Source organism: Trematomus bernacchii, unplaced genomic scaffold (assembly GCF_902827165.1).
Source record: "Trematomus bernacchii unplaced genomic scaffold, fTreBer1.1, whole genome shotgun sequence".
In the NCBI taxonomy this organism is placed as follows: Eukaryota; Metazoa; Chordata; class Actinopteri; order Perciformes; family Nototheniidae; genus Trematomus; species Trematomus bernacchii.
The window spans coordinates 11,986-20,120 of record NW_022987988.1 but is presented as its reverse complement, the minus strand read 5'-3'; the positions used below and the strand labels follow the sequence as shown (position 1 = coordinate 20,120).

At 46.2% G+C, this 8,135-nt stretch overlaps 1 long non-coding RNA gene across 1 annotated transcript; it reads right to left on the bottom strand.

Annotated features, from left to right (window-relative positions):
* Window positions 1–1,755: 1,755 nt before the first annotated feature.
* LOC117472038 lies at window positions 1,756–3,728 on the bottom strand. Its single transcript, XR_004554848.1, has 2 exons — window positions 3,592–3,728; window positions 1,756–3,083 (listed from the first exon to the last, which is right to left on the bottom strand). It is a non-coding gene; the product is annotated as an uncharacterized LOC117472038 (long non-coding RNA).
* Window positions 3,729–8,135: the final 4,407 nt, after the last annotated feature.

Here is an 8,135-nt window from a genome sequence, read left to right as displayed (position 1 = left end):
TTGCTTGGTAGCACATGTCTGCCGAGCATCTTGCTTCAGAAGCGAGTCAAGAATACTTCCTGGCATTCGGAAAACGAAGTGTGGAACACGCTAGCAAGTGTGCAGGTGTGCGTCATATGAGAGGCCCCGCCTTACATCTTCCGCCACAGATTTGGGGAAATTGGTCCGTGCGCAAAGCATTGTGGGGATTTTAAGACCGCGAAGTCTACTCATGTGCACACTCGATATTTCTCCAAACGGAGTACGCCGGGCTCGGTAGATTTCCAAGTATACTGGAGATTGGAACAGTACTTCGGCGGCACTCGATGACGTAGTATGCTTGAAATAGTGGCTCTGAAGCAGCTTTACTCGCGATTGAGAAACACCCAGTGATTCGAAGCTTGCTTCAAATCACGTGACATATGACGTCCGAACCAGCAACTGCTTCATTTCCTGAATGAATCACTTGACTGGTTCGCGGTCCAATCACGCGATTCAATGCACTGCCTCGTCTCTATTCTGACAGGTGACAGGTTGAAACTGTTTCGAATTTGAGCGCTTCAACACTTATAACCGCTCTAAACAATGCGCAATGTGTGGGTAGTTTGCGTTGTTGCTGTTGAGTTGTTGTTGGTATTGCATTTTAATTGGATCATTATAGAGCAAGCCAGGAAGAAAGATAGGTCGTTCTGGCTCAGGAAACACTTCGAAATGTGGAGAAGTTGTGAACAAAAAGACAATTAAAACGAATATAAAAAACATGTGTATAGCTTAAGGTATAGATAGCCCAGTGGTTAGAGCCGGCAGCCCGAAGTGGCGATGACCTCCGCGCAGCTGGTTCGAAGCCCGGAACGGATGAACGTTTAATCATTCCTTTTCAACTTTAATACTTTATTAACTGATAAAAGGCCCTCTCCGCCCAAAACAAATTCCAGCACTCTCTAGTCTCTTCTCAATAACCCAAAACACACAATTATCAATCTTTAATTGCAAATAGAACATGATATTCAGTCTTAGTGTGTGTGTGCATCGAATATTTTTCAAGGCAAACATACGTTAAACCCACTGCAGCCTTGCACTTCGCCAGGAGAGGTCGCTGTAACTGAAGCTTCGAGAAATGAACCTATTTCCGACACAATTGTCCAAGTGGTTCGATGCTTCATTCAAAGCTTCATTTTGCCATCACTACTCTGAGACAGCAGACTAGCTCAAGTTAACAGCTAGATGCTAAATACACTGGCTTTATAATGGATCGACCCTGAATGAAGTCATGCTACGAGCAAACTTGACAAATAAAAGCGTCTTTCTTTAGAGCCCTCATCTGAAGTCTGCCATCAGGTGTGTAAATACTGAGGGGCTAATTGGGAAATGTGAAACAGGTGGGCAGTGTGGGAGTCATGTGATTTTGAACATACAAGGAAGACTGAGGCCATCTGGTGGATGGAGGAAGAATTGCATGTTGGAGGTGTTAATAAACAGATAATGCATGCAACACTAAAGTAGAAAGTCTCTATGGAATACACAATGTAAAATATAAACACCTTAGAATACACTATAAAAGACCAAACTACTACTACTACAATCAAAACATGAAAATACAAACGTAAGAAAATGTGCAAAGTAGTTGGTTATTGCAATGTGGTAGATGGTGAGTTTAAGATGTGCAGATTGTGCAGGGCTATACAAAAAGTAGACATAGTGGAGAAAAGAAGAATAGCCCTGCAAGCTTCTTTTGATCAAAAGATGAATCGAAGAAAAGAAAAATAACAATTTACATTTTCTTCCTTTGTTATAATTTTAATGAAGACATACTGTAAAAGCTTAAAAAAACATGAAAGTGCAGTGGATATATTGCAAATAAAATGCCAAGCAGTAAATAAGTGCATCAAAAAAAATTATTAAAAGAATCATGAAAAACTTGGCCTAGGTATTTGCTACAATCATAACCTTTTTTGTATTATTTAACCTTTATGTATGTATGAGAAGTCTCATTGAGTTTAAACACTGTGATGGCTAAGATAGGCCATCACAGTGTCAGTTCATGTTGCAGCTGATGGGTTCCCCCTGTTTTACGACAGATAGATCTGCAATAATCTTGAATAGCACCAAGAACAGTCGTATAAATAACGATGTGCCATTAATCCCTGAAGATTTAGAAAATAAATGATCATTTTGGCTTTTTTTTTGTATCCAAAGGGGGAGGGTTGTGTTCTGAAACATATAAATACTATAAGGTTTGACAGCTTGACAGGTTTTTCTTTTTAAATAAAGATTAGCTTTAACAGTGCAAACGATTTTAAACTCTGGCCACTGAGACTCCACCATTCTGATTGGCTGGTAGAAGTGGATTTACTCTCAGTAACAGTACTCAACTTTAAGTAACAGGACAGTGTAACCATAGTGTCCGTTGCAGTTCACAGTACCAAGACATAAATAAGACTGTGTGATTTGTGCATAAGTGAGGCGTTCAGGGAACATACGTAAATTAGTCAACCGCATCATAACCTGGGTTACATCAGCATTTCAGCACTTCTTGTTCAACGGTCTCAAAGTCAAGGGTTTTTTAATACATTTTGTGGTAAAAGCTGAATACAAAATTAACCCAAGCTGAAGAGATTTTAACGTTTGTTCCACAACATGATGCACATCAGTACATTTGATTATTTGGCCAAAAATAAGGCGCCTTGAGCTTAGAAGTGGGAACGTAAAGTCATGTGACCATGATAAAGTTCGTACAGCCTACAAAATCAAATGGAAATTCAACATTTCCACAGTCAGATTGGCTCTTTATCAGTATGATGCTTGCCTCCGATGCTAACACGTCATTGCCGCAGCACTATATTTGCAGTATGGAATTCTAAAGATCCAAAACAATTAACGTTCAGAGTAAGACTCTCCAACGCTGTATCCATTTCTCTTTCCCATACATCCATGGTGCAAACAGGGTCCACCTTTGAGCTCATCTTAAGAAAAGCAACTCAGAGAGACAAAGAGAGCCAGTAAAGCCACTGCTGATATTCCCAGTCCGATGTGCAGCACGATAATTCCCTGGATCTTCTGATGGGGTTTCACAGTTTGTGTCAGAGGTGTGGGCTCAGCAGCAGCTGTGGGAAAGAAAATAAGCACAGAACATTAACAGGGAGAAAACCGTACATTTGTAGAAACATGCATGTTCTCCAGAGGGTGAATCCTGCTGATTTCTTCCGCTAGCGTCTCCAGTAAGGTTTGGGATTTTTAGCTAAATTTCCTCCACAACTACTTGATGGATTGCCATGAGACTCAGGACAAACGTTCAACGTTCAAAGATATTGAAGTGACTGTTGTTATTTTGTATATATTATTTGTTGTGCTTTTATCTTAATGTGTGCATATGTATACATGTGTCTGTTGATTGTGTATCAACAGACACATATACATATAATATATACATATTTTTATGGACATTTCTATATATATTTGTATTTTTGTATTCGGGATTGGGGGAAACGGTATTTAGATCTCTTTATTATTGACAATAAAGTTGACTTTGACTTTGATGTTTCCCTCAGGATATTTTTTGTCTTTGGTAATCCAAAGCGGCACCCTTAGTTAAGTTAAGGGTAATTTACTCACCAGTGACGTTGAGCCAGCATCTCCTAGAGTTCCTCCCCTCAGATTTGACGAGTATGTCACACACATAAAACCCAGAGTCACTGGTCCTGAGTCTGGAGACATGAAGTGTGAGGCGTCCTTCTGGGAGGACGTCTTTGTCCCACTGGACTCGTCCTGCAAACTTTGGATCCTGAGACTCTGGGAATTCATCACCTTCATAGAGATGAAACAGGACTGAAATTCTGCTCTCAGTATACATCTCACAGACGATAGAAATGGAGCTGAGGGAAGTGTCTCTTCTGGAGCTGAAGGTCCACTCCAGGGTGATGTTCTGGTTCTCCTCTGCCTGATAGGAAGCCTGAGTCACATTCACTACAAATGTTCCTGTGGAGGAGACACAGAGGGACTCTTTAAACTGCAGCTATGTTACTGTGGAGGAGACACAGAGGGACTCTTTAAACTAGAGCTATGTTCCTGTGGAGGAGACACAGAGGGACTCTTTAAACTGCAACTATGTTCCTGTGGAGGAGACACAGCGGGACTCTTTAAACTAGAGCTATGTTCCTGTGGAGGAGACACAGCGGGACTCTTTAAACTAGAGCTATGTTCCTGTGGAGGAGACACAGAGGGACTCTTTAAACTAGAGCTATGTTCCTGTGGAGGAGACACAGAGGGACTCTTTAAACTACAGCTATGTTTCTGTGGAGGAGACACAGGGGGACTCTTTAAACTACAGCTATGTTTCTGTGGAGGAGACACAAAGGGACTCTTTAAACTACAGCTATGTTCCTGTGGAGGAGACACAGGGGGACTCTTTAAACTACAGCTATGTTCCTGTGGAGGAGACACAGAGGGACTCTTTAAACTGCAGCTATGTTTCTGTGCTGCTTTACTGAGAACAGTTTTAAAGAGACAAACTAACCAGAGACACAGGAGGTGAGGAAGAGGAGCAGCAGGAGGATGAAGATCATCTTCTCCCTGTGAGAGGACACACACATCAAAGGTCAAAGGTCACACATTAGAAAATAAAAGCCGCTTCTCATTTATCTGACTTTCGCCTCCTCGACTCCTCCGGTAGTGACCCGGAAATCGATGTCAGCGCGCCGTCTTGAAGGACATCTAATTTCTATAAATGCACATCGAGGAGAGAGGAGAGAGGAGAGAGGAGAGAGGAGAGAGGAGAGGATGGAGCATCGAGGAGGCTCTCTGGAGGAGCTATAACCGAGGATACACTGATGTTTCCTCTGGGATGCATTTCAGTCAGCACTGATGTTTAAAAGAGGCGTGAAGCGCGGCTGGACTTATGTCAACGAAGCCCAGCTCTGTAAACTGTTCCTGTTGTGATTATATATATATATATGTGTGTGTGTGTGTGTGTGTGTGTGTGTGTGTGTGTGTGTGTGTGTGTGTGTGTGTGTGTGTGTGTGTGTGTGTGTGTGTGTGTGTGTGTATATGTCGGTATATGTAGCCTGTTATTGTCTCATTATACCGCACTGTGAATGAATTAAAGTAAATATATAAGTCGTCATGAACACATCTGTCCATCAGACAGAGGGCTGCTGTGCCTCCTGTCATCACTAATGGACGTCTCTTTAAAATGACTGCTCAGAGGAGAGGATTTTTTATTTCTCTAACCGCCTGCTGCTTCCCCTCCTCTCTCCTCGGTTCCCCTCCTGTGGGCGGGACTAAGACGCGAGGATAGGAGTCGAGGAAGTGAAAATTAACAGTAATGAACATCTTACACTAGGTGGCGCCAGATATGAGCATTATATTTTCTTTTAACTGAACCAGGAAATACTTTCACTTTTGCAGAAAGTAAACAAAGCATTGAGCGGCTCTTTTCCAATGACCCCCCCACTGGGAATTTAACCCAACAACAAAACGAACCAGCATGCTGAACTCAGCGTTAGTGTAGATAAAATAACACAGCGTTGTTGTCAGTGGCGGCCGGCCCATAGGGGCGCTAGGGGCCCCCCCTCTTTAAAAATAGAGGTGCATCGAAGGTGAAAAGTGGTGCTTTAATGAGCAGCAGAAAACCACATGTTGTCGGGTCGCAGCCCGGGAAGAGGAGAGAAAGGAAGGAGGACACAGTATATACCCCGGAGGTACAGTAAGCATAAGTGTCCGTGCGGAACAATACCCCCAACCTGTAGTTCCATGAGTGAATTATGTATTAATAAGTGATCACTACACAAGCCCCCCCAGAATTCAAACATGGCACTTTCACATCCCCACCGGGGGGCGGGGGGCGGGCCGGAACGGGCCGTCGTCAGGGGGCCGCAGAAAGCAGGGTCGCTGTGTTGCGACGTGGGGACGGGCGTGAATGTCCCGGTGGTCCCCAGCAGGGAGGAGCGCTGCCCGGCCGCAGGCGAAGGCACAGCGGCGGCGGGCACGAAGTCCTCTGGAGGAAGGAACCGTGTCCCTGGGAGGAAGGAGCCGCGGACAGGGGAGAGGCCAGACGGGGCGCCGTCCGAAGCCGCCGTCGAGGCGAACCGTGAGCCGAACCGTGAGCCGCGGTTAGAGGAGAGGCCAGGCAGGGTCCCGAAGCGCGCCACCCACGGGCCGATGAAGGCATGGGCGACATCCAAAACCGCAGAGGCGAGGGAAGAGGCCAGACAGGGTCCCGAAGCGCGCCACCCACGGGCCGATGAAGGCATGGGCGACGTCCGAAACCGCCGAGGCGAGGGAAGAGGCCAGACAGGGTCCCGTAGCGCGCCACCCACAGGCCGATGAAGGCATGGGCGACGTCCGAAACCGTAGAGTCGAGGCGAGACGGGGTCCAGAAGCGCGCCACCCACGGGCCGAAGAAGGCATGGGCGACGGCCAAAGCAGACACGGTCGAACCTCCTCTCAGGCACCAGAAAAAAAACTCAAAAGGGTCGTCCAGTCCACGATCAAAAACAGGTGGGCGAAATTGTGAGAGGATCCACACGAGGCCGACCAGACTTGATCGAACCTCCTCTCCGGCACCACAAAAAAAAAGGGGCTAACAGTCGGATGTCGATAGCCAATGGACGTCGTTAGCCGCTAGCTGCTAGCCGTTAGCCGTCGTGGCTAGCCGTTCTCGATGGCCGTTAGTCGCTGTCGTCGTCGGCCCCGGAGCCTCTGCTAGGCGGCGTGCCCCCACCAGGGAAGGTGCTGCAGCGTGTAGTGGCCAGCACCTCAGGGGTAAATCGCCGGGCGGCCAGGAAGAACCGGCCAGCTTCTTCGGCTAAAGCGCGGGGCTCAACACTAGCTGTGTGAGCTTGCGCAGCCTGGACATGCAGCCGCATGTCCCGAAGAAACAGCTCCATGAGGCAGAAGTCGGGTTCCTCCATACCTAGCAGGTCGTGCATCGTCTCCTTGTAGTCGGAAGGCTTGCTGTCCTCCAGTGCCGAGACGATGCGGGAATGGCGAGCGACGTCCTCAGCCATTCCGTGGGGCGCACCGAGCCTCAGTCCGTGTGCACATGGCAGCCACGGACGTCTCCAAAAATCTCCGGCATTTCGAGAAAAACAGTGTGTTTGTCTCGGATCCTTCGCAAGACTTATGTCGGGGTCACCAATGTAGTGCCGAGAGATAGGAGTCGGAGGCGGTGCATCGAAGGTGAAAAGTGGTGCTTTAATGAGCAGCAGAAAACCACATGTTGTCGGGTCGCAGCCCGGGAAGAAGAGAGAGAAAGGAAGGAGGACACAGTGGGTGTTTCTCAATCGCGAGTACGCTTGCTTGGTAGCTTGGAGCATCTTGCTTCAGAAGCGAGGCAAGAATACTTCCTTGCCATTCGGAAAACAAAGAGTGGAACAGGCTAGCAAGTGTGCAGGTGTGCGTCATATGAGAGGCCCCGCCTTACATCTTCCGCCACAGATTTGGGGAAATTGGTCCGTGCGAAAAGCATTGTGGGGATTTTAAGACCGCGGAGTCTACTCATGTGCAGCCTCGATATTTCTCCAAACGGAGTACGCCGGGCTCTGTAGATTTCCAAGTATGCTGGAGATTGGAACAGTACTTCGGCGGCACTCGATGACGTAGTATGCTTGAAATAGTGGCTCTGAAGCAGCTTTACTCGCGATTGAGAAACACCCAGTATATACCCCGGAGGTACAGTAAGCATAAGTGTCCGTGCTAACCCCCAACCTGTAGTTCCATGAGTGAATTATGTATTAATAAGTGATCACTACAGTGTAAACATTATAAATTGTGCAATTTTAAATAAAAACTTAAATGCAGTGAGTACAAGCCTGAGAAAACATTTTAATAGACTAACGTAATACAAGTAGCTGCAGTTTTAAATAAAAGCCTGAGTATAATATGTACACATTGTTCAGGGTTATAGAAGAGAGAACAACAGAGGGACATCTGGTTACAAAAGAAACTAAGCAACTAGGTGCCAAATATTATAACTTTAAAATATTCATTCATTACCTTATTACCGAGAAGCATCACAGGGAGAGTTTTCCATAGTGGCTTCCCTCAGATGAAGAACGAGTAACTTCTGTTCAGACATGATCCACTATTTATACGCAGTGTAGGCTATAGGAGAAGGGGAGGATCCAAACTACGTCAGTACACAAAGGCATGTCAGGACG